This window comes from Planococcus citri, chromosome 3 (assembly GCF_950023065.1).
Source record: "Planococcus citri chromosome 3, ihPlaCitr1.1, whole genome shotgun sequence".
NCBI classification, from domain to species: Eukaryota; Metazoa; Arthropoda; class Insecta; order Hemiptera; family Pseudococcidae; genus Planococcus; species Planococcus citri.
Genome location: NC_088679.1, coordinates 11,167,424 through 11,194,577, shown reverse-complemented (window position 1 = coordinate 11,194,577; position 27,154 = coordinate 11,167,424). Strand labels below are relative to the sequence as shown.

Sequence of the window (27,154 nt, the reverse complement as noted above, 5' to 3'; positions counted from 1 at the left end):
ACTTAATCCTTTTTTACAAGAAAAAAAAACACTCTCCAAGTTTCCAAGCAATCTTGGTTCCCTTATGTGGAGCCCTTCCTCCAGAAGTTCAAAAAAAATGAAAAATATGAGATATAAATAATCTAAAAGTATCAGAATCCCTCTAGAGAACCTCCTTTTGAAGAAAACAATTCCCTCAATCACTCAACGCGTTCAGATATTTTTTTACAAAAAACAAGAGTCAAAAAATAATAAAATTTGAGTTTTGCTGGATCCTTAAAAATTATTTTTGGGAATGTGGGGGGGGGGAGGTGGGCTTAAGGCTATGAGAGCAAAAATTTTGAACAAGAAGAAGAAACCAAATCACAAACATCAAAATGTAAAAAATGCAAAAATTTTGATATTTTGTTTCATTTTTTGTTTGTTTGTTCCTTATCTTTTTGCAAGGACTCATTTTTTGATGAGTGGGGTGGGAATACATTTTCCAAGATCCTTCCCCCCTCCCCCCAAATCGAGAGTTTTTCGAGAGAGCAAAAATATAAGAGAATTTATGTTGAAAGTAAAAAATAAATACATATCACCCTGGAGCATAAATCAAAATTTTTGTTTTCTATTTCAATTTTTTTCAAAATTGACCAGAAATTAAATTTACTTAGTATTTAAAATTTTGCTTGGTAATGCATTTTGGAGATCTTTTTCGAGCCCACTTTCACTCATTTTCAAAAATGTTTATAGCTCCTATTTCAAGTTGATGTCTTCTCATAGGTGCATAAGTTTAAGTACCTACTTCTTAAGCTTTTTTTGAGTCTTTTGAGGGGATTTGTGTATAGTTTTGTTGCTTCAAATTTAAACCATTTTGGAGGAAAAATAGTTTTTGGTAATTTCGACCCCCCCCCCCTTTGTTCACTTTCTAGAATACTTTTGTGCAGCAAAAATTAAAAGATTCGTTGTAAAAATGAACAGAGAGACTAAGATGGCTCAAAAATGGCAAAATAAGTTCTTTTTTTCAAAACAGTCTCTTTTAAAAATCTGCAACTTCCCTCCTTAGAAAATTCATGACCCCAAAAAGTGTTCATGGAAACTAAACTAGACATTTCAAAACTGGTAAAATCGATGACCACCAACTCTCCTCGATCCAAACTAAGTAATATTCGCGAACAATTTTTCATTATTCTTACTTCTTACCCCAGGTTTCAACCCACTATAAGTCGGAAGATGGCAGGCGTACGATAGGACACGGACACCCTATTTATTAGAATTATCGGTCAGATTACGAAGCTGTTTATAACTATACGGAGAAGTATTTGACAGATCATTTAGTTATGTATGTATATGACTGTGTAGTATACTTATGTATCTAATGTACCTATGTGTAATGTATCTACACGAGTAATGAAACCTACGCGATGTATTTTATCAATGGTGTTTGGTAATACGCTACGTACGAGGTCACCGATGTCCAAACGTGTATCCAAATGCGTAATATTCGGTTTTATAATATACACGGTATCTAAGTACATAAACTGCATACGAGCTTCGTCGAAAAGATGAATGAGAGCAAAATGAACTTCATTCATGATATTTCAACTAAAACGTAGGACGGTACAGGGTGATGATTTAGATGGATTTGGCATCGAGTTTACTGTACCTCTATATGTACCACGAAACAGGAGGCGTTAAAGGCGAAAAAAAATTGAGATCGATGGTTAGTATCAAGGATTTATGTAAATCGCGAGCCAAGTACAGCACAAAGCACTCGTTCTGGGTGGAAAAAAAATTGGAAAATTGTATCATGCACTAGTTATATACGTGGCTCGCAGTTAATTTACCTCGCTGAAATTAAAAACTTGATGAATTTAGGATACTCGAAGGTGGTGTTTCCTCGGCGTGCTGATATTTACCTACAGTAGATGGGATTTTTCAAGGATAACCGCATCGGTGGTATCCGATGCCCAGCTACTATAAGTAAGTTTATACATTTATAAAGAAGACACGGTGTAAATTTTTTTTTTTCAACATTTAGCTTAGCATTTCGCATACTCGAGCGTATGTGGGTGTGAATTACACAAAATGTACAGGAGTCATCGTGTCAAAGTCGCAGTCGCATTCCACACTCACACACGGCCGGCATCACCGGATAGTGGATTTATTAGCTGTAAATTACCGCATGGGAATTTTTTCGCTTCTTTACCTATATTTTATACTCGTGAAAAACGATACGAGCGTAGACGTTTAGTTCAGATAATCGTTACCTACACGTTGGTAAATTTAATAGATAAACATCTCGCACTCGTATAGTCGAGTCGGTTGCGCGATATACGAATGGTAATTATTCGCAAATCGCCATCGCTGATGATCCTATAGCTGTCTCGCAGTCTAAATGGAAAAATTTTCTTTTGTCTGGGCTCTGCCCCCTCTAGTCGGGATGTCCGATGTGTTCGGGGTGGAAATTTATGACGAACTGGTATCCGAGTAATTGAAATGTTTTGGGTGGGGCTCGACACTTTAGACGTCATGGTTCGAAGAATTTTCAACTATAAACTCGTCTCAGAGGTCTGAACCGAAGAATCAGGGGTCAACTTCAAAATCTGGTTTGGTGTAAAAAAATTTGCTGTTTGTTTGACGATGTGTGTGTATGTGTGTTTTTTTTTGCATGTCTGACGTGTGGTGTTTGTTTTCGATTGAGTGATTTATTTGGCGTTTGGAAAATTTAATTAATTGCCAAAGAAGAGGTTTCTTCCAAGTGTGTGTATTTCTTTTTAGCGTTTTTGTGTTTGCGCGATGTCTTAGCAGAGTTTTTTTTAGATGAGATTATCGTCGAGGTGTTTTCTTATTATATATTTTTTTTCTTTATTTAAATAATTATACTTTGTACTCGGAATTCTGAGAATCCCTGCCACAAGTGTAAATACCTAAGCAATTTGCAAAAAAAAAATGCAAATAGAGGCTTGTTGCTTTTATTGTTTTTACAATATCTTTGAAATCTCGTGAAAAAAATCTTGAAATGGAGGTCAGTAAGTGATGGTGGATGGAAAGGAAAATACAGAGGTCGAAAATGCAAAAAAAAAAAAAAAATTGAAAACGATCCTACCTTGAGAAGCATTTTTAAGGGATTCGAGGAACTTGACATTTGATGGAAATGTGTTCAAACTCAAAGTGAATTACCCACACTTAAACGTTCAATAATGATCGAAATCCACACTTTCAACTTTTTTCACATTTTATTCCGGTGAACAAGATGCCTACCATGAGATTTGAAGGGGCAAGGGATTGAAAAATCGAAAAAATGTATTTTTTGACCTTTCAGGAAGACTTTTTGAACTAACGCACTTCAATTTGAACGAAATCAAGATAAATCGAAAGAGCAAGTCCTAAAATCCTAAAACTACATAGTAACCAAAATTTCAAGTGCCAAAGTTGATTTTTGTGATTTTTGGCAAATTTTAGAAAATTCAAAAACTTTAGAAAAAACTTTTTATGGTAAATTTTCAACTGTTTTCAAATAAAATCAATCACAATGCATATTTAATTGCCTATTTAACACCCCCCCCCCCCGCCTGAATACACCCAGTTTCAGGATGTTTTAATAAAACCTCTGGTGAGTTTTCAATTTTCACCAATAATTTTCAATTGCGTTTGAAGGAACAAAAATGAACCTTGACACTTAAAAGTAGATCAGTAACTTTGAATGGTTCTTATGGGGAACCCTCGCGATCGTTGTTAAAATGTTTACTGTAAAATCGTGTTTTCTCATTTTTTTTTTTTTTTTTTTTTGAATTTACCTATACAAATTGATTAAAAAAATCAATTTTAGACTGACACACCTGGAATTTTGCAGTAATCACCTAAAACAGGCAAAAATATGTCCAATAAGGACCTGCCAAAGTTATAATTGCCAAAGTTTATTCTTGGTACTTCCAGATCAATTAAAAATTTCTGGAGAAAATAATTGAAAACTCGTTGAAAGCTCCAAAATGACTTAAAACTAGTGATTTTCAAAGTGAGGGGAGGGGAAGGGGTAAAAAAGACGTAATTATTCCTCCCTATCCTCTACTCCTCCATCCACATCGGGTAATGATTTTTCTCCAGAAATTTAAAATGGCTCTGAACTTTATTTTTCTCCTTTCAGAACAATTTGGAATTCATGAAGAAAATCAGAATGGCCCAAAAATGGTCGTTTTTGAAGTGGAGGGAGGGAGGAAGGGTGGGTGGGAGGGAGGGAGGGAGGGAGGGAGGGAGGGAAAGGTAGCAAGTATCAGTTTCCAAGCCTTCTCCCTCTCCTACTTCGAGTTCTCGATTTTCTTCAGAAATTTACCTAAAATTGCTCGGAAGCTCATTTTTTACTCTTTCCAGAGCTTTTGAAATTTCTGGAGCAAAATTGAAGACTCGTCGGAGGCTCCGAGATGGCTTAAATCTGGTAGTTTTAGTAGTGGGAAGAGTAGTGGAAAGGAAAGCTTACTTCCCCTCCATCTCCACCACTCCTCTTTGAATTTTCTCCAGAAATTTCAAATTGCTTTGAAATGAGAGAAAAAAATGAACTTGAGGCAATTTGAAATTTCTGGATAAAATTGAAGTAGTGCTGGGAGGAGTAGTGGAAAAAAAGTTCACTTCCTTCCCACCTCCCCTACTCTCCTTTGAATTTCTCCAGAAATTTCAAATTACAAATTACCCCGAAGTTTATTTTTTCTCCTTTCAAAGCAATTTGAAATTTCAGAAGAAAATTTAAAAATTCATTTGAGGCTTCAGAATGGCCTAAAAAATTGGTAGTTTTTAAATTGCTTTCCAAACCCCCCTCCACCTCCCACCCTCCATTTTGAGTCTTGAATCTTCTCCGTAAATTTAAAATTGTTTGAAGTTTATTTCTGCACCTTCCTGAGGATAGTTTATTAGAAAAGTGGGAGGGGAAGTGTGAAGAAGTACAGGCATGAAACTCACTATTTTATTTTTTTTAGTGACTTTAGTGACTGAAAAATAGCAAAAAAGTGACCAAAAATTTGAAAAAAGTGACCTAAATTTTGAGAAACGTGAGCAAAGTACTCGTATATATTATGTAGCAATCATCGAAGAATTTGTTTAGTACCCCCCCCCCACCATATGAGCGTAGCAAAGTGTTGATGTATACCCAGGGGCTGATGGGGCACTTCAAAGTTACCGGGATTTGGCGCCGGTGCTGATGCGATGCCAGTTTTTTTGGGGCGATGATTGGGGGGAGGAGATTTGTGGCGAAGAAATAAAATCATGTGTACTGTTTTAAAATTTTTTTACCTTGAATATTTTAGACAATGTTGTCATTTTGAGGACGGTTTAAAAATGACAAATTCTTCAACTTTTGAGGGGGAAAAACGCAAAAAGTTGCTGATTTCTTAAAAAATTGAACAATTTGACGAAATTGAAATGAGAGCATTAAGTTCATTTACTGAACTAAATTAGAATTTGTATGCTGAATTAAGTCAACTTAACTATGTATTCGTAAGAAGATAAACAAAATTTTGAAAAATTTACAGTTTTATGACTAAAAAATAATCAACTTGCACCTACACTACACTAAATTGAGCCGAATACGTTGAATAAAATAGGTCTGAAACAGTGAACATTTTGTCAGAGCGGAGCGAGGGCGAAAATTTTGGAAAATCCAAACTTGAAAGGTGTAAAAAAAATGTTATTTTCGTTACTGAACGTGCAAACTTTGGAGCAGATATCATCTTGGGTCCTATGTTCGAAAGAAAAACAAATTGGCCCGAGCGAAGCGAGGGCGAAAGCTTTTGAGAATTTTCATTTCGAGATGCCTAAAAACGAGGTTTTTTAAATGCAAGGAGTTTATTTTTTGTTTTTTAAATTTTAGAATACGACAAATCGTTGAAAAAGTGACCAAAGTCACTTTTTTTGGCCATTTTTGCCGAAATAGTGACAAAAAGTGACTTGCACGTGAAATAGTGACAAAGTCACTTTTTAAGTGACCTTGTTTCATGCCTGGAAGTACTTATTACTTCTCCCTCAACTTGACATTTTAAATTTTTTTCGAAATTTAAAATTACTCCGAAGTTCATCTTTGCTCCTTCTGGTGGAATTTGAAATTTATGGAGAAGATTAAGAGGTTTCAAAAGCACATAAAACTGGTATCTTCTAAAATGGGGGAGGGGGGAGGGGGGAAGTTCAAAGGAAATTATTAATACGTGAAAAAAATATATTTTGCGAAAAACTTTGAAAAATTAGTAAAAATACATAAGTAAGTAAATAACTTCCTCGATTTTTAAAATTCACAAAAAATCCAAAAATGAACTTCAGTTTTTGAAATTTGGGTGGGGGAGGGTTAGGACATGCTTTTTCAATCTAACTAGGTTTCGATCAAATCAGAGTGTGTCATTGTCGGTGCAAAATATTTCCATTATTGGCAGAATTTTTTTCAGAAATAATTACAAATTTTTTAGATTATTTTTCAACCTCCTTTAATTCGGAATTTTTGAAATTTTTCTGCGGATTTTTTTTTTTGATTTAACTCGAGCAGGTGGTTTTTAAAAATTTAAACAAATTATACTTATTATTATTTTTTTTTACAGTGAAATTTCAATACCTAATTACCTACATAAAACAATTGCTCATTAAGTGATTAGAAATTCAAAAGAGAGAATTCATATCAATAAAATTTTCAAACTCCTCCCACCCCTTAATGTATGTAAAAATTCAAGATACCTCAAACGTTCGACAGGACACCCTGTATATTAACATTCACCCAATTTTCAAACGCCCAGTATTCGAATCTGTTGTCTTCCTCTTCACCCACTCAGTACCATATCTCACAAACGATAAAATATTACAAGTACTTTGCAGAGCACTGATCCATCTTACATCTTTGTCACGCCTTCATCCTGATCGAGTGGATTTGAAACATGCACACATATGTAGGTCTTACCTAATAGTAATATGTACTCGTATCCCACGACGACGAACACTATCTTCTGCAGTTTTCAGTTACACTAATTCGCCAACTTCCCGCATCTGTTTCCCCGTTGCCTGTCATAACCCGCATCTCACCAAAGGATCTACTTACATCACTATACGTATTTCCTCCTTCAAAAGGTCCCATCACCACGACAGCTTCCGAGAACCTGTGTGTACTCTGCACCCTGTTTATATACTGTTTAGTGTTTAGATACCTGCAGAATCTGCTACTTATGTATGGCGGCTACTCTTCGCACGCTATTGCTGTCAAAGCGCGGCAATCAGCCAACAAATCGGTATATCCAGAGGCGTGATTCGATTCTATAATAGTTTTTTTCTTTCTTTCTTTACTCTTCATTTTTTCTACATAGTCTTCTTTTATTTTATTTTTCCATAGCGTATTATGCGTATATGTATGGCTACGTATGTATACCTCTCTGCCTATTTGTACGTACTCAAGGGCTCCTATTATATTATACAACTTTATAATAATCACTTCACGTAATATACGCGTCATTTTTTTTATTAGTTTAGAAGCATATAATATACGAGACCGTCTTCCAAATTATTATGTGTACTTTACTTCTACTAGCATAGGTAGTTGGGTACTTGTAAGATATTCCTCACAAACTACCTGCATTTACATTGTTTACTCACAGCTACATCAGGTAAGTATCAAGAACACATATTGGCTTATTATCTACAGGGTGGTCCACAAAAAAAGCGTAGAAAAATTGTGTAATTTCTGAATAATACAAATATATATATATATTTAAAACGAAACACTTTTACAAATTTCTCACGATTGCCGATGATAATGATGAATTACGATTTAATGTCCTCTTTTTTTTAGGTACATGAGGACACCTTGTATACAGCAAAATTCACATTACGAGAATGTCAATACGTGAGCTGTACGTGAAATTTTCCAAGTGTCACCCGCATCGTAATGTTGAAGAATTTCATTTTTATTGTTTAAACCTTCCTTAGATAACCTTCGGTTTTAATTAACTATACCGCGCCATGGTCGTACCTGGTCAAGTTCATAAAAGCTTTGTACACACTATATAAAGTGGGGAAAAAATTTCGAAGAAACGTGATAAATTTTATGCCAAAAATGACCGCATACAGGTACATATAATAGAAGAACGTAGCATTAAACTGAGAATGAAATTAACGATGTTATAAGTAAGTAGGTACTATTTTACGTAGGAAAAGAAACAGAGGAGAAGGTGATTTATTGGATGGTTTTAGTACATGTTTTTTATTTAATTTGTACGAATTTTGGAAATTAAAAGAGCTGAAATTAATTTTAATTTCATACTTAACAATGAGTATTTCTATTATTTTTTTTTATTTTTATTTTTATTTTTTGGTAATAGCGTCAAAATGTAATCTGAAGGTCAAAATTCATCACGTCTTACTACAACATGAAAAAATTATCCCAATGTTTTGGGATACTTAGTGGGTATCATCTCTTTGTGAATTCTTTTCTCGAGATAAAAATTCAATCTAAATAAAAGCCATTTTAAATTCATGGTTTTCCTGGGTCAAAATCACGATTTCTGGACCATAAAATTCAGAAAATAAATTGCCTTAAAGTAGGCAATAAAAAAATGGAGAAAGAAGAAGCTGATCTGTAACACTTACCACTTCCAAGCTTTACTGAAGCTCAAATATTTCATTTCTATTTTTCACTTACCTGCAACAAAAAATATATATAAAACATTAGTTATTATTTTAACAAATTATTAAGCTAAAAAATTCAAATTAATAAAAATTTATTTTCAAACTTGCAAGTCCTGAAATGTAGATACAAGAGCTTCAAACCTCATGCCTATTTTTGAAAGGGCGAAGGTTGTTTTAGAGTAGAATCATCTCCTAGGTCCAAAATAAAAATAAGTTTTGATGGGGGGGAGGGGAAATTGTATTTTTCTGCTTTTCAGGAGATTTTTTTGAAAATTTTTGGAGATCGCTTCACTCGAGCGATAATTTTGCATTCACTTTTGAAAAATAGCTAATACATAGTTTCAGATGAATTATGTTTTGAAAACTACCTCAAACTTGGACTTTTTTTATTCCTATGAATTTATTAAATAAATTCGTATAAGATGGCTTAAATTGAAGTTTGGTTTTTGATCCCTCAAATTGATTTATTGTACCTACTTTTGAGCCCTTTCAGATCTTCTAAATCAAAAGTGAGCAAAACCACCTCCAATCAATTCAATAGATCAAAGATCAGAGCCAAATTTCAGGATTTTTTTTTTTGATCTTCATAACGGAAAAGGAACTTGGTAAAAATCGGTAAATGATATTCAAATTCTAAAATTCGGTTTAATGGTGTATTTTTTGATGGTCTGACACGTGCAGACTCCGGAATTCTCTTCCCTCTAATGTAATATTGATCCTGGTCCCTCCACCTTCATAAAAAATCGACTCAAAAAAATTAGCTGCTTTCATCAATTGTGTAGACTTTTTTTGAAGAACAAACACCAACATACTCATAAATTAGTAAGTATTAAAAATTGTAAAAGTCAATATTGGTACATGTACTCCTGTAGGGTTAATAATTCATTATTCATCTCAAGCCTTTCATTTCCGAGTCCTTCCAACAAATGAAGGCTTGGAGAAAATTGCCCCCTTGGACAATTCCTCTCAATGCCCTCCTTTTATTCTTGAAAATAATCAAATCACTTCTTTTCCAAATCAGCCCTTAGCCCAAAATCACAGTCACATTGAATAATTATTCCAACAAAATATCACATATTTTTTTAGTCCAATTTTGTTTTTTCCAACTTTTTTGAACAGCTCTAAGAAAAATGTAAATGTACCAACTCATCGTTCAGCTGTTTTCTTAATATTATTCAGGCAAAAAATAATTACTTTTGAAAAAAAATGTATTACTCGTGCCTACCTTTTTTTTGAAATCTTTACAACCATTCCTAAATGTGTACAAATTGTAGAATTGTACATTGTAGAAAATTTTTTACAACAATCCCTTTTTCTACTGCTGCAATTATCATTTCTGGTTTAAAAAAAATAAAGAAAAAAGCTGCGAAATTGTGTTTGAGCTGTTTTTGATTAAACAAAAAAATAGATTTGTAATTTTGAAAAATTAATTTTTGTGATTTTTTGAAAAATTACTCGTAGTTGATTTTTTTCGAAGAATTGAATTTCGGTCTTCTTTGAAAAATTGATGATTAGCTCACGAAAACGTCAACTATACTCAATCAAAAAATTGAAGGGTTCGAGAAAAGTTTACATTTTTCAAGACATTGAAGTCTACTTGCTCCCCAAACATACTTTTTGAGATCTCAAGGAATTCTTTCGAGAAATTTGGTTCTAAAAATAACAACTGTAGCCTGTGTATCCTCCCCTCTCACCATTTTGCCGCTGTTGTCCCCAGATTATGTAACAAGAACTATCATTGTGGTTCTTTTATCGATTCGTTTCAATTTCTGATGTGAAAGAAATTAATTTCAGCCAGAACATATTATACACAAGGTATACTCAACATTAAAATTTTTTCAACAATTCTAAAAATTTCCACGGTGAAACCATCATTAAATTTGATAACCAGATGCAAGAATCCCGCAACAATACGACAAGCTCCTTTAACAACTGAAAAAACTACCTGCAATTCGCACGTGAATACTAAAATGCATGTCGTTACGATGTCATTTCCTCGCTTCATTTACCCTTCCATCAACTCACCTATAGTATAGGTACTTAGACTTACAAGGTAAAATGCACATATGCACCTTGTGTTTATGCCACCGATACCCTGCACCGCGCCACATCCCATATTTATACGTCTATCGTCATCGTCTACGTGTTCATGCATATAAGGTGGATTGGAAGACGAACTGCACGAAACACCGTTATAATTGCGTGGAATGCGGAATTCTCTTTATAATATATTTAAATGGCGAATAAAATACCGAACGGGGGCTGCCCAGTACCGATTCCAGTTTGCGATGACGTGATGTTTATTGGTAATTTTTATGGACTTTTTTTTTAGGTACTCGTTAAATAGGTAGGTAGGTACTTTTATGGGTAAGTTGTAAATAAAATAAAAGGAAAAAAAACACAACACGATACTCGGTCGATAAAATTGTTTGAAAGTGAAATTAATTTGAGTGTGGTTATGATTGTATGCGAGGGATTTGTGGGGCAAATAATCGTTTGCGCGTTTCCCTCAAATTTCGTTAGTATAGCAAGGGTTCCCAAAATAGCATTAAAATGTCAAACACCTAATTATTTTATTCATTGTTCGCTCTGACAGTGTAATATTCAAAAAGTAGATAAGCAACCAATTTTTATGAAATTTTCAGGCATGGTACCTGACGGAATTTTTTTTGGAAAAAAATCACTACTTTTTTCAATTAAATTTTCAGAAATCTCTCCACTCAACCCCTCCCCCTCCCAGGTCATTTTTTTAATTTTTTATACGTACGTACGACCCCATATTAAATACTCGTATTTTCGAATTTTTTCCTATCTATTGATGCCATTACTTCAATTTTATGATTAAAAGTATATCTCAAAATTTAATTTGTGTCTCAAGGGAAGATCAATGTAAGTTAGAAGGGCGGATTCCCCCCCCCCCCCAAAAGTCAGAAGATTTTGACCAATTCTGCAGAAATCTTCACTTTTTAAGCTGAAAGTCACTCAGAAAATATTTCAGCTCCGAAGATGCCATTGGAGGGGAGAAATGGGCTCGCAAAGAACAAGTATTTTCGAAAAAATCGTGATTTTTTTAGTCCTGTCCCTACCTAACCTGTTTACAGAATATTTCCCATTACTCATGCCATTTCAGAATCTAGGGAAATATTTTGAAACGAAGTGGTATCAATTTTTGGATCATTATCGCCAATTTCAAAAATTCAAGAAAAATTTTCATTTGCCGAACTGCCGGTTCTCACAAATCAGCTGTTTTTTATTCACCGATTATAGTGCACATGTGCAATGGGTATTCACAACTTCTTTTTAAAAAATTGAATAAAAGTACAAAGTGTGGTACATGTATACCGCTTGAAAACAGAAATATTCACCTTGCAATGATAGCTGCGTGGTTAGAGCATTGGATTGTCAAGCAGGAGTCCTGGGTTTGATCCCTGCTTGGGCTGGAAATTTTTTGTAGATTTCAGGTTTTTATTCAGCGATTTAATGCATTAGGTATTTGAACAGCAGCCGATTTTTTCCTGGCGTTTTTTTAATGGCAAATTTACTGTCATATTTGAGCCGGCTTTTTCACTGGCTTTTTTTATCGGCGAATCTATTGTCAAGTGGGTTAGCTCTTGTACAAATTGTCATAAATGTCAACTTTTTGCCTTGAGAAAATATTAACGTTATTCAAATTTTGGTTTTTATCAATTGAAATGGTCGAGAGGGCGAAGGTGAAAACATGAGTCTGGAGCCATAAAAGTTTCAAAATTTGACATTTATGAGAATTGAATTATCGTGTGAATCAGGGGTGGCTGTGGGAATCGACGAGCCCACAACTATAAAATTTTACTGTTTATTAATTGACTCGAAAACTGTTGGTAAGTGTTTGATTTTAAATTTACAACGCTTGATGAATTTTGAAAGCGTGAATACTGAATACGTATTTTAATTTTGAGTTAGGGGATGAATTCAAATTAAACCAAGCAATGGCGCAATTAAAAGTTAGCGGATGAAAGTACTGAAATCTATACTGAAATTCGGCAGAATATTACACAAAAATAAATGATTTGCAAATTTTCTCAGTAGAGTAAGTGGTAGTAAAATGGACCACCTAAGCCTTTTTTGAGATTACTCTTCACCAAATTGACCATTTTTGGTCATTGAGGGCTTAAATGATAGATACATGTGTCTAGTTTAATAATATTTAATAAAACTACCTCACAATTTATATACAGGTGGAGCAATTTTCATTTTGGCGAAAGTATCAAAAAAGGGGGTCTGACTTTGTGGGGTAGTAAAATGGACCACAGCAAAAAACACCTTAAAAAACGCATGAAAACACTTTAATGGTAGAACAATAGCGCATCTTAGCTTTTTTTATTTTTGTGATTACTTTTCACCAAATTGGCCATTTTTGGTCATCGAGGGCTTAAATGATAGGTAAATATTTCTAGTTTAAGAAGATTGAATCAAATTACTTCACAATTGCCTAAATCAAATCAAAAAATAGGAATTATTGTTGTGGTCTATTTTACTACCTCACAAAGTATGACAGATACAAATACATTACACATGAATTTCATTATGAAAGCTCGAGCCAAAAAAATATGTCCAATAGATGAAAATAAAGCTGAAAGTATGTACTACTTAACTCAAGCTATCGTTCAGCAAGAAATAAATTTAAAAAAATACAATCTGCATTCCAATCAAAATGTTTAATTTTTTATTGAAAATGAGAAATTCACACATTTCAAACAAACTGCCTTATCACTTCGAAAGTCGGAAATAATGAGTGATGGTCACCTAAAATGAAGTATCAGGTACAAATAACACCAGTTTCTGTCATTTCTCACCAGGTTGCGCTAGTGGATATCACTGAAACTACTGGTGGTCCATTTTACTACCCTGGTCCATTTTACTACCACTTACTCTATAGAACCTTGAAAGTCCCAAAACAAGTTGGGTGGCAACTGGAGTGAAAAAACCTCAAAGTTTACAAAAATTCCCTCTCCTTGAGGGCCCATTTCTCTCTTCCAAAGGTATCTCCGGAGCTAACATGCTGTATGAGTAACTTTCAACTCAAAATGAAAATCTCTGCTGAATTTGGTCAAAATATGCTCACCTTTTTTTGGGGCGAAAAATACAGATGAGGGAATTTTTCAGTCATTCAGTCATTCAGTCAAGGATTCCGCTCATTAACTTCAAATTAGAGCATGTGAGCTTCTCAAAAAAAATCCAGAGCTTTAAATTTCCCAAAAATGGTCTAAATAAATTGAATGGTTCCACCAGAAAAGGGCCTAACTGAAAAGATGGCGATTCGAGAAAAACGCATTTTAAACATTTTAATATGAATATCATATAGAAAATATTAGAATAACATGCAACTTATTATTTTTTTTCATTCCGCATACATTGAAGATTCAAAATCATTCTTTACTTTTACTTTTCTGCAATAAAATACAAAGAAAACACTGAAAATACAAAGTGGACAATTAGGCCCTTTCTTGTGAACCTACTTTTTCGATGAAAAAATGTGCTGAATCGCGTAATTTTATCATGTAAAAGGCAATATTTTATAACATTATAACGAAGTTGGGTTAAAATAGGTCATTTAAACGTTCTCAACAACTATTTTGTAGAAATTTATTTTTTCCTTAAGAAATTCTGCACCACTGAAAAATTACGAAAAAGTTACTTTTGTCTGTAAAAAATGGCGTACCACTGATAAGTTATGAAAACCAAGTGCAAAACATAGTAATAACGCAAACCACCAGACTCTCAGAGACAATTAGGTGAGAAATCGGCGGTGGTGTCCGACTTTGACGTTCAGTTTTGAAGGCGTGACTATACGTAGCGCTAAGTAACGAAGTGTGCTAGGTTGTATTTCCACTGTAGAATCCATTTTTGCGATTTATTATGAAAGGGCCTAACTGAAGTTAGGCCCTTTTCTGATGGAACCATTCAATTGTTTTGAATAAATCTTGAAATTTTTTCAACTTTTCGATCATCACTCATCAATATTTCAGCGCAAATTCTTCGACAATAAATATCAAAATTTATCACAACTTTCAATGTATATCTACTTTCAATTTTGTATCCTCTAAAGACACCTGTTCATAAAACTTAATTTTAAAAAAATCCTTTAAAAAATCCCAGCCTTCTAAACATGACCTTTAATCGTTTTTTTCAACCCAATTCCACCAACTACAATATCGAAGAACCGAACCAAATCACCCTGTACTTAACGACCTTTATGGACCTGCAGTAAAAAAAAAAAAACAAAAAGATCCGGACAGGTATGCGGATTACGTAAGATAGCCAGCAGCGACAGACTGGACCTATGCAACATGCAGTGGACACATAACGGATGGGTCGATTTGTTTCAAAGTGGCTATTATTAAAAAGTCATAGGTAGGCCTCATCAGACTGAACTGAATAGCATGAGGACATACTATATGTATAGAGTAGGAGAGAGATACATGTGCATAGCACAAATGCACTGCAGTATATAAACGGTTACACCGCAAAAACCAGAACGCGCGCCTTGAATACACAAACACGCTCGTTATCGTATCTATGACAGATCGAGATTTTTTTCGAGATTTTTATAAGTTCGTTAACCGGATAACTGCTCCGTTGTAAAAGATCAACAGTACAACGGATTCCAGCTAGTCTAATTTAATGAGCTATCGCCTCTATCTTCTTTCTTTTCATTCACTTATCGCCTATGTAATTTTTCGCATTCCACGTACTTGACATTTTGCTGTGCTGCTTCGACTTCCCATCGTTCATATACTTTTGGACCAAATATGTGCCTCTCTCTCTGACCCCTCATCGCCATCTACGGTGAAAAAAAAAGGCCGCCTGATGAAAAATGAATCGAGACGGGCTCCTCGTCCTCTCTTGTATAGGTCGAGTGTAATCAAGATCGATGTTGCTATGCTTTTAATTAGCGCCGGATCGCGCTATCGATCGCGGTCGAGCTGTTCGATTTTTTAATATCATATTCGACGTGTCCGAAGCTGCACAACTTATAGTGCTTGTACGTACCTTTGCCTTCATAAGAAACGGTTTTATGACGGCTTCGCGTATCGTCTAACCCATCTTTGTCTATCGCAAATCGTACGTATAAGCTATAATCGTATAAACTTTGCCATTGCCTCGGTGTACTTTACTATGCATATATGATGGTGGTAGTAGTTACACCGTCATCATCATCGTGGCTCAGGCACAGGCGGGGTTCGTGATCTTTAGATATTTTATTTCGATCTAGAAATTATAGGTACCTGCGTACCTACATACACATGGAGCATATGTATCTGCAGTCGACAAGATAACCGTATATTGACTGCATAAACACCGCCTGTGGCTACAGCTCAGGGTTCAAAAATACCATAACTCTATACAGAGTCGGGAAACAAATCGACGAATAAAAATGACAGAGTTTTTTTCCCTTCAAATTATCGACGAGTTTTAGGGACAGGAACGTTGCCATTTTCTTGAATTGACCCTTCTACTCCTTTCTTTAAAACCATTCCCACATTAAAAAATTGAAAAATTTCATTCATCTCTGTAAGAACGAGGAAAAGAGAAAGGAAGTAAGGAAGAGATACCGTTTTAGAGAATCCAACGCTCAAAAAACCAATTTGACCTGTCAATTTTGCCTCGTGAACTTTGAAAAGAAAAAAAGGAAATATGTAATTTTTTACATCCAAAAAATATTCGCACAACTCTCCCGAGGCAATTTCTCACACTCGCAGAAGATGGCAGGTTTGTCACATAAACGCCCAAATGGTCCAATGCCCATATGGATACTAATTGAAATATGACGGGGACGTTTAAAACAACAAAACCACTGACAATTGTTCTTTTGTAGGCACGTCTATGTGTAATTGTGTATGTACTTTTATGCCCGAACAATTCGGGTGATTGAACTTGACTAAGTATTTGTTTTATTTTTTATTTTTTTTTCGCAATAAACGAAAATATTCGCAGTCAGCCAACACCACCAACGCTTAGATTGTACGAAGATAGACAAGACACATTTATTCGTAATAATATCTCTTATCTGCGGTTGAGATTTTTTTCATTCTCTTTCTTATATATGTAGGTATACCTATAAGTAAGTACCTACATATGAGTACTTATATACAATTCGCCTTCTTTATAAGATCTCTTTTTAGTATATATAGTTGCGTTTTATAGATTTTTTGCACCATGTTTGCATTTTTTTTTTATTGCGATTGTTTTTCATTTGGTTGTACTATAGCTGCGCTACGTGCATTTTTCATGTAGGAGGTCTTACCAGTTGTACTTCATATATCTGTACTTAATCCAAGTTGCGCATAAGTACAGAAATGGGAATGAAAATATTGCGAGGTTGTTGAGCTATAATATCACGTAGGGTTCGCAGCTGGATCGATAAGGGTGTGAGAGGGGCGGGGGGAGGAAGCTCTATTCGCTTCTCAGTACATTCATAAATTATCTACTTATCGGAAAGTCGAAAAATATTTTGACTATTGTTACAGTAATGCGAGGAAAAAGTTCAACTGACGTTGTGGAAACAATTTTAAACAGGACGAAAGAAATCGAAAAATGATTCAAAAATACACCAAAATTGGCAAAAGTTCAGGTGCTGAATTCCATTTTTTGATTTTCTGGCGAATTTCCTAAAAAAAAATATGTTTGACTCTTTTCTCATTGAAAAAAAAAAGAAAAAAAAAGGAGGATAAAATTGATGTAGCTGGACAAAATCTCAAACACCTACTGAGCTTCATTTTGCAATTTTTGGCAATTAAAAAAAAATGGCTCATCTACCTCCCCTCTCTCTCTCCGCTCAAAAAAAGACAAATGATAGAATTGGCATTAAAAGCCAGGGCTGCAAAAACGAAACGAAACGACGATTTTTTCATTTGGAAACAATGGAAACATTACGAGAAACGTAACAAAACGATTCAAAAAATTGAACGAAACGCAGCAAAATAAAAAAATGAATCAAATTACTGTCGAATCTCATCCATCCAAAGTTTTTCTCGCCTGCATTTGTTACTAAATAATGAAAATTTCCAGAATTTGATTTGATTTTATTGAGAATAAAGAAAGCACACGTAGAGAAGGTTTAGTTTTCAATCCAATCAAAAAATGGCCACTTTTCTCACTTTTTTGTCTTTTTGGCTGGAACGAAACCAAACGAAACAGAACAAAACAGGTTATCTTAGAGAACAAAATAAAACTGAACGAAACAAAACGTTTTGTTTCTTAAAGTCCCGTAAAAAAAAAACTGAACTTCGGTTCATTACACTTTGAGAAATGAAAAAAGCTAAATTACTAGTAATTTACTAGAATTTACCAATAGTAATTTACTAGAAATCAACAGTAATAATTTACCAAAAATTACCAGTATTGATTAAGCAAAATTAGGTACCAGTAATTTACCTAACCGGGAATTACCAACAATATTCAACAAAAAGTACCAGTGGAAATTTACCAGAAATTACGGGTGGTAATTTACCAGAAATTACGAGTGGTAATTTACCAGAGATTGTCAGTGGTAATTTACCAGAAATTACCAGTGGTAATTTACCAGAAATTACCAGTGGTAATTTACCAGAGATTGTCAGTGGTAATTTACCAGAGATTGTCAGTGGTAATTTACCAGAAATTGTCGGTGGTAATTTACCAGAGATTGTCGGTGGTAATTTACCAGAAATTGTCGGTGGTAATTTACCAGAAATTACCAGTGGTAATTTACCAGAAATTACCAGTGGTAATTTACCAGAAATTACCAGTGGTAATTTACCAGAAATTACCAGTGGTAATTTACCAGAAATTACCAGTGGTAATTCACCAGAAATTATCAGTGGTAATTTACTAGAAATTACCAGTAATTATCTGTGGTAATTTACCAGAAATTACCAGTAATTACCACTGGTAATTTACCAGAGATTGTCAGTGCCTAGGTAGTAATTTAACAAAAATTATCAGTAGTAATATACCAAAAAATTACCATAAGTAATTAACAAGAAATTACCGGAAATTACCACCAATGATTTACTTAAAATTACCAGCATTAATTTACCAAAAATTACGAGTAATTTTTAAAAAAATACCGTCACTGAATAAATTACTAGAAATGATCAGAAATTTATAAAAAATTGTTGGGAAATTACAAATAATTTACAAAAAAATTACACAGAAATTGTGTGTTTTTTTTTTTGACTTTTTATACTCAAGTTTGACAGAAATGTCTGACATATTAATTTCAAAGACTCGCGACAGCATTTTTCCAAGTTTTTAAAAGTTTGATAAAATTTTATAAAAATCATTTTTTGAGAGTCTGACATAATTTCTGCAAATTCATAAACTGAAAAATAAACCTAAATGTGCATCATTCTCATTCAACGAACACTCAGTACTCAGAACTGGGAATATTTTGTTTCGCAAAAAATTCATCCATTTATTTCACTGATCACGTACATACATCTCATGATCATGAGTGAAAAAAAATCAAAATGCATAAAAAATTCTACTCCAACTTTATATCACACATCATCGATCATAATTCCAGATATGGAAGCCCTAATATCGCACATTAGCTACACAGATGTATAACTTCAACGAATAAACGTGACAAACACTACTATTCGCATCATTCTGTACGTCCAGATCCAATTAGCAAATTTCCACACACGTCAGCGAATAATAATTACGATCCTATAGGTGAAAAACAGCTCTTTGTTACGTGATCCACACCAAGCAACCGAATCGAATATCTCAAACAGCAGCCAACCCCCCTGGAGCTGATGTACGTTCAAATTAATTTAAGATTTGAAAAAAAAACGAAAGAAAAAAACTCCAAAACGAAGTACGAGTAGGTATACGAGAAACACCATCGAAGATTTCGATACTTCATCGTCAAGTCATTTTTCAACTCGAATATGAGAGAAAACAATCTGTTAAATGAAAATTACCCATCATCAAAACACCTCGAGTAAGTACCAGAGATATAGATGCAGTGAATTTCATCGTATTTAAAAACCAGTTTCGTAATCTCGGATCAGATTTTTCAAATTTTTCATACCCTGTGGAACCTCGGAGTGAAATTTCACACCTTTGGTGCTGCATCGGCCGTCGACGCATCATAGCTGTTTAGGCAGAGGTACATTGCTCGCAAGAATACCAATATGCTTTCGGTACAAAGGCGGAAAAAAATTCATTATTAATTCCGTCTATGAGTCGAAGTCGAAGCACGCCGTATAGAGGTACTCGTAAGTAACCAGAACCACACCTTCATTGTTCAAAGTCGATGAACATTCATAACAATTATGCTCATGTTACCGTTTGGTCTCTCGTTGGGGTCTCATTTCAAGCGGAATTTCATCTATTACAATCAGTATATGCTTATTTTCATTTTCACAAATCTATGTACCCAGAGTATCCTTTTTCTTAAAATAATGACGTGATTCTGTGCGCCATCTTGGACAACTTCCATGGCAAGATAGCGCGTTTGAATTTTTTTTACAATGGCTAAAACTGCTCCCATTCTGGATGGGAAATTTCATCCAAATTGGTGCACTTGATCCCAATTTATAAACGTTTAAAAACCAAGTGCGTCATCTTGGGCACAGATTCCCTATCTGACGTTCGATAAATCACACATCGACTTGGTATATTAAGTAATCTTAAGCTTCGACGCTTCGTCAATCTTACTTCCATCAACAATACAAACCATGGCGCCTCACACATCTCATCGCAAAAACGCCAATTAATCGACCTACAGTCCAGATCGTTGAGATCGTCGATCGACGTTAATTTAAAAATACCTTTAGCTCGATGCTGATCCATCGTTTATCGGCGACTCCCGCGATGATCGCATTATTGCATTCTTTACTCACTTCGCCTCTCTTAACCCTAAATGCCAAAGTGTTATGTTAGGTTCAGTTAGCGTGCAGTCCATCTTCGTCAAAGATCGTGGCTTTATTTCAATGATGAATCAGATTTCTTAAAACTGTTCCATGATCCGCATGGAAGTTGATCGACTGATCGTAATGGTTTATTAAATCTATGACACCGTTTTTGAAACCTTCAACTTCCTCATATCACTTGCGGTAATTTCAAATAAGTAGGTAAGTATGACTCGAAAATTTGAAGAAAAAAACAGTTTCGAATAATTAGAACACTTGAAGTCACATTTTAAAAAAATACCTTGATCAATTCGTTAACTTTTCAGAACTTCAAAAAAAAAGAAATAATTGTTAAAATTACCCATGTCAAATTTTCAAAAATTTAGAAAGTCAGGTATTTCAAAGTTTTACAGGCAATGTCACTTAAAATGTCAACTTATGACCTATTTTCAGGAGCTCAACAGGAATTTTTCTAAATTTTTAAAAGTCAAGCAAAACGTAAGGCGATATAATTTTTGCATGAAATTTCGAAAAACTTAATTTTCAACAATCAACTGATTTTTTTCCAAGTTTTGAGAAGTAAAGGATATAATTTTAGAAAAATCATATTTGATTTTTGGCCAAATACTGAGAATTTCTGGTAAATCACTAGTATTTTGACATGGATATTTTTTTTGAGGTAGGGCCTGTCCAAAATGTTTAAGAAACTGTTTTTCGTCACGCTGATGAGTGATGATGAGTTATGAGTTTTCTAGATTTTTTCTCGAAATTTTTCAATCATTTTTTCACACTGAAACGTACAATTTAACGTTTTGAAAATGTACTTTTGATGCAATCTATTCCCAGCAAATTGTAAAAATCAGAATTCTCGATCTTTATTGTGCACTGTTTCTATCATTTTGTTATAAAAATCTCACCATTTTTCAATTTTCTCGTGCTTACCTACACCCTGGGCCTTTTTTCACTATAAACGAAAGAAATTCTGGAAAAATTCAAAATGAAACCAATAACCAACTTAAGGAATTACCAGAAAAAAAACGAGCCAATTCAGAGAGCCAAAGCTAACATTTTTCAAGAATTAAAATTTGAAGCCAAATTCTCAGCCATTTTCTGGCGACTGCAATAAAAATCTTGTAATAGCAAAGAAAAAATATGTGCGACAAGTTGAGGCATTGAAGTATACAAAATCCGAAATCCCCTCCTTCTCAAAACCTCAACAGCTTTTTCTATTTCAAAATTATGCCAAATGTGTTACAATTTATTCACAAGTGCCGATGAATTTTAATTTATACTTATCCCTAGAGTTGCCAGCTTATCAAGCTAAATTGTGACACCTTGTATAATGCAAAGTGAAATTCATGATCATGAGTAGGTATCCAAAGAGTAAAAGGTAAAATGAACCACAAAAATGGGGCACGTAATTCTAAAAATAGTGAACATTATAAAATCAACTCCAAAAAGTTACTTTAAAGATGACTTTTCAGAAATAGAGGAGGAGTAGGAGGATAAAAAAATTCAAAAATTTAAATTCGGCTTGCCGAAAAAAAAAATTAAAAACAAGAAGAGGAAGATAAAACCAAGACCTGCAGTCTTTTTTTGAATTTCACGATAATTAGCTCTGTTTATTTTTTATAATCATATAAAATGACTTACGTACTCATCGTGATTAGGTTTTTTTTTCAAATTCTTACTCACCTAAAACAAACAAAAAACAAAGCATTGATTAATGGTTTGTTGAATACAAGTGGTTTAAAAAATCATAATAAGTATATTAAATTATTGTACATAACTAAGATCCTGAAAAAAAATACATTAAAAAAATATCAAAAATGCAAGAAAAATAGTAGGTAAAAATTGAAAGAAACTTGATGAAAAATAAATGTCTCTTAAAAGATGAATCATTAATGTAAAGTAAAGAAATTTTCTGAAATGAAAGTAAAAATTATGAAAAATTATTCAATATTATAATGAAGCAAGTAAAAAAAAAGCTACAAAATTTCACATTCAAGGGATTATTTTAAAATCTATAATTCAGCACGTTAAAATTAAGTTATTTGAAAGAAAGGAAAAAAACTACATTATAATATCGATGAGATAATTATTGTATTTTAAAATTTTCATTTTGACATTAGAAAAGCATGTAGACCTTTCAAGAAAGTTTCTTATCATTTTTGTCCCTTTGTAATAATATTTTCTTCTTTCTCTTGACAATTCTTCAACATTTCTTCAACGAGATTGCTTTAATCAACGTTTTTTGCAATTTTTGCATTTTTTTTCTCGAATTTTTCGGTAATTTTGTCAAGTTGCCAGCAACTACCTTATCAAGTTGCATACGTACTTTCATACACACGTATCTCATACATTGCATTTTTTAGTGCATTTTCATTATGAAACACTATATCATCCCCTTTATGGCTCTTGTTGCAATATAAATATAGATATGGCCAACAATAGCTATATCACCCTGTCAATCTCTCAAATAACGACTATTTTCCAAGTAATTCCAATACATTTACATTTTTTCCTTTCGAGTTGAATCAAGTCTATTTTATAGGCAATAAAACACTATGGTATAATTTTGATTTAGCCTTTTCCTTTCTCTTCTGTCTTTTCTTCTCTCTTTTCACCTCTGTCTATTTCTTCTCTATTTACCCCTTTGGATGCATTTTTCTTACAAATCATGATTCTGGGAAAGAGGAAAGAATCGTCGTTGTCTGTACTTGAGGAGTGAAGGGAGTCTTCACTTAAAGATAATAAGAGAATTTGTTCGATGACAGTTCTCTAGTTGATTTTTGACCATATAGTTGTCGAGTGATATCTCGTGTAACATAAATTTATACAGTTAGTATTTAGTAACTTATACATCTCTCTCTTCCTTTCTAAATTTTTATAAGTGTATCATTTTCAAGTTTTATCATAGGTATGTATATTTTCATTTAATTTAATATTAGTGCGAATTTCATTTAACCATTTTAAATTTTTTCAAATTACTAATTTTTATTCTAGTTCGTGAATTTTCATAACACTTAAAATATTATTTTGTAACGTGTTATTTTTGCGAATTGTGTGTAATTGAATATTTACTCAATTTATGTGAATTTTTTATTCAAGAAGTTCAATTATTAATTAACGCATTTTTATTTTAATTATTATCGCGAGTGTTAAGTAAATATTGTCATAGAAAATAAGGTTAATTTTTATGATTATATTAGAAATGTCATAATATTCATAATAAAGAGCTTCAAAAACTTTATCATGTTACAGTGGAGTCTCGATAACTTGAAGTTGAAGGGAGAAGGAGTTGACTTCGAGTTATCGGAGTTCGAGTTATAGAGGTTCATTTTGGTATATTTTGAGTTGGCGAAGTTTTGAATTAGATGAGTGTTTTTTTTTACTAGAATGAAATGGAAACACGTATTATACCTGGTCGAAAAGATTAAAGTACGGAGTATGGAATGAGATTGTACAATAGGTACCATTGAAGATAACTGATATGTGAATGTGAAAGAGTTTTGTATCAATGAGATTCGAATTTACAAGTGTTTTCAACTAGAAATTCGAGTTATAGAGGCAAAACGTTGGCAACGTTTGACTTACAGAGGTTTTTCTTGTCTTTTTCAAAAATTTTACTTCGAGTTATCGGAGTTTTTGGACTTTTTACTTCGAGGTAAAGAAGTGAATTTTACATTGAGTCTTATGGAGAGTTGAAGGGAAACAGACTTTGCTTTGAGTTATCGGAGTTTTCGAGTTAACGGAGTTTGAGTTATCGAGACTCCACTGTATTTGGGAACATAACAATTTTTTTAATTAATTGTTTAAGCTTGAGTTGCACTCACCAACAATATGTTGAGACGTTTCTGTTGCCTTTTACATCATTCCTAAGTACTTAATTTTGCACAACATTTTTCAGAATTTCATACTTTTTCGTTGTACTTGCTTATGAAATTTTAGCAATTCAAAACACATAGGTATCAAGGGATTTTCGCGATTATTAAGATATACTTATTTAAAGATGTTCCAATTTTTCGTGATGAACACAGTGCTCTCGTACTCAAGACCGAATAAAATTAATTTTAAAAAAAACCTTCCTTTAAAATTCCAATCTGAAAAAAAAGCAATTCTAGATTCATGCTCAAGGAGTCAAAAGACCTCGATCATCATCTATACCTTTCAAGATAATTTTGGTCAAATTAAGAACAAAAATTAACTTTTTTATTCAAGTGAATAATTCTAAACATTCAAGAAAGTTCATCTTATCTACATAAAAAAAGATATAAAACTTTTTTGTTGCACTTCTAGTGTATTATCAGAAAATCTCCACATTTCCTGAAAAAGAACCCATTGTTAGGATTTTTCCAACAAAATGTGAAAAGTTCACGTCTTGGATATCAAATTTTCACTTTTCATCCATATTTGTTCAATATGCCCTTCAATGGACTCTCCAAAATCACATTCAGAACTACTGTTCAGGTCATCAGAGTGAAACGGAAACAGAGAGACGAACCCTCTAAAATTTCACCAGTTCGTTTCAAAATACAGTGATCAAGTTGCTCGGTATCCACGTCTTCAGTTTCGAAATTCGATTCATCATAATATTGAAACCTGGCCACGCTCTTACTTCATCTCTTATTCTAATATCTTTTGAAAACGAATGACAGACAAAGCGAGAGCCAAGATACTCGTAAAAACACAAGCCATACCGAGAGATCGTGTCACAATAGGACTTGTAATTATAATATTTATACAAAGAGACCAAAGAAGAGAAGACGAGCGAACAAGACGTAGTCGTATTTCGATGGCACGTGGAAAAACTTAAAAGATTCTTAGCGCTTCGATACGCACCAAAGTACGTATAATAATTTATCAACTCTCTATAAGTACACAAGCAGTACACAAGTACCTACATTACAACTAATAGTACATATACAAGCCGCAGCCGCCGATTGATTTCAATAAAAACAGCTCTCGGTCTTTCTTTGTAGTATAATATGTACTACACAAGAATAACATATAAATGCTGGTGTTGTACATACATATTTTCCAAAACAACTACATACGAGGGCTGGCAATGGCGATGGCGGTGTTGTACTCGCTCTGAATACGACTCGGTCTAATGAAAACATCACTCGATGACTGATGAGGCCACCCATTTGTCGAGCAATGAAAACTAAAGGCATACAATACATCCAGAGCCAGAGTTGGTGTAAATCGATACTCTCGACACAAGTGTACATACGGTGTTGAAGAAAGAAGAACACACAACCTGTCATACATATTTTACACTATACGAATCTGCACTCTCGAGTCTCGATATGTTTAAAACAAAACATCCCGCACTGGCTAAGCTACCCTAATCTTTCAACTCTGCCCAGATCGCCACAGGGTGGAGCACCATGTGTAAAAAATATTTCCACTATTCGGTAGCACGTTCCACGAAAGAGGAAATCGTCATTCGCTATACCGCCGAGCAGAAGTAGAAATATAGCTACCACATTCCGCTCGTATTGAATCACCCATCGGTGTTGAGATTTTCACCTTGAAAAAATTCACTCCATGTGGAGTAATTGACGTCTTTAAAAACTCCAACTCGATGGTTAATGCGTAAGTATTCGAAAACGCTAAATTTATTCCATTTGTGGTAACCGCGTCTCAACTTTTTATTTTTATACGGCTGCATTTTATAATTCGACTGGTAGGTAGATCTTCTCCATCGTCTATGATTCGAAACCATCTTGGTGGATATGATAAAATACATACATAGAGCTACCATCAAACAACCGAGGTGCTTCTGTTATTACGAGTGGTATAGCCTACCATCAACATTAACATCATCGAGCAGACATCGCGCAGTGGCAGGAAATTACTATGCAAAATTTACACACAGATACAAATTAAAGCAGAAGCGTAAATATTAATTACGCGCCGCTTACGGCGATAAAGCTTGAATCCGGTTTCCTATCTGCACGCTCATGCGCAAACATATACCAAACTTACCTACCCAGCCAGGATGATGAAGAGGATACCCTCCCTGTGTAAACGAGTAATAATAACGCCAAAATATCAACCAAATAACAAGTACACAAGCTCAAGCACAGGTATATCCTCTGCCTGCCTCGATCCTTCCTCACCCATTGACTGTTGATCTGTCTCTCCTTCTCTCATTATATGTATGGTTTCCTCTTATAAAAGATTGAAATAATCATAAACATAAATATTATTATCTTATATACGTACCAGTTTGATCGTTCAATGACGATGTAAATAATATCTATAAGCATAAGTAAGTACCTACTATAAGACGACGAAACGTATTCACGAGAGGATAGGTATAGGTTGATACGTAATAAGATTTCTGAATTGTGAGACGAATGGCGAACGAGGGTCGGTGGAGGAGAAGAGGAATATAGTAAAGAAGAAGGTCATTATCGAATCTAATTTGACAACTGAACAAAATCGAAATCATGGAAATCTTATTTCAATACCTAAAATGTACTGCTTGCTTCATTGCTTCCTTCCTTCCGCACACAAATGAATCAATCGTAATTCGTAATCTACTTCATTGAAAAAAAAAAAATCAAACGAGAATCTTGTACGAGGACCAGATTTACTTGAAAATTCAAATTGAAATGATTGATTGGTTAGGAAATTCATGTATCCACCTAAAT

General features: G+C 33.9%; 1 protein-coding gene and 1 long non-coding RNA gene across 5 annotated transcripts in view; both read right to left on the bottom strand.

Annotated features, from left to right (window-relative positions):
• LOC135840860 (rho GTPase-activating protein 20-like) overlaps positions 1-27,154 on the bottom strand; it is a 363,692-nt gene that overhangs the window by 99,962 nt on the left and 236,576 nt on the right. The window lies entirely within an intron of this gene.
• Positions 3,697-27,154, bottom strand: part of LOC135840861 (uncharacterized) — a 32,183-nt gene continuing 8,725 nt past the window's right edge. The window contains exon 2 of the long non-coding RNA XR_010557793.1: positions 3,697-8,620. This is a non-coding gene — a long non-coding RNA (uncharacterized LOC135840861). The remainder of the gene's footprint in view (positions 8,621-27,154) is intronic.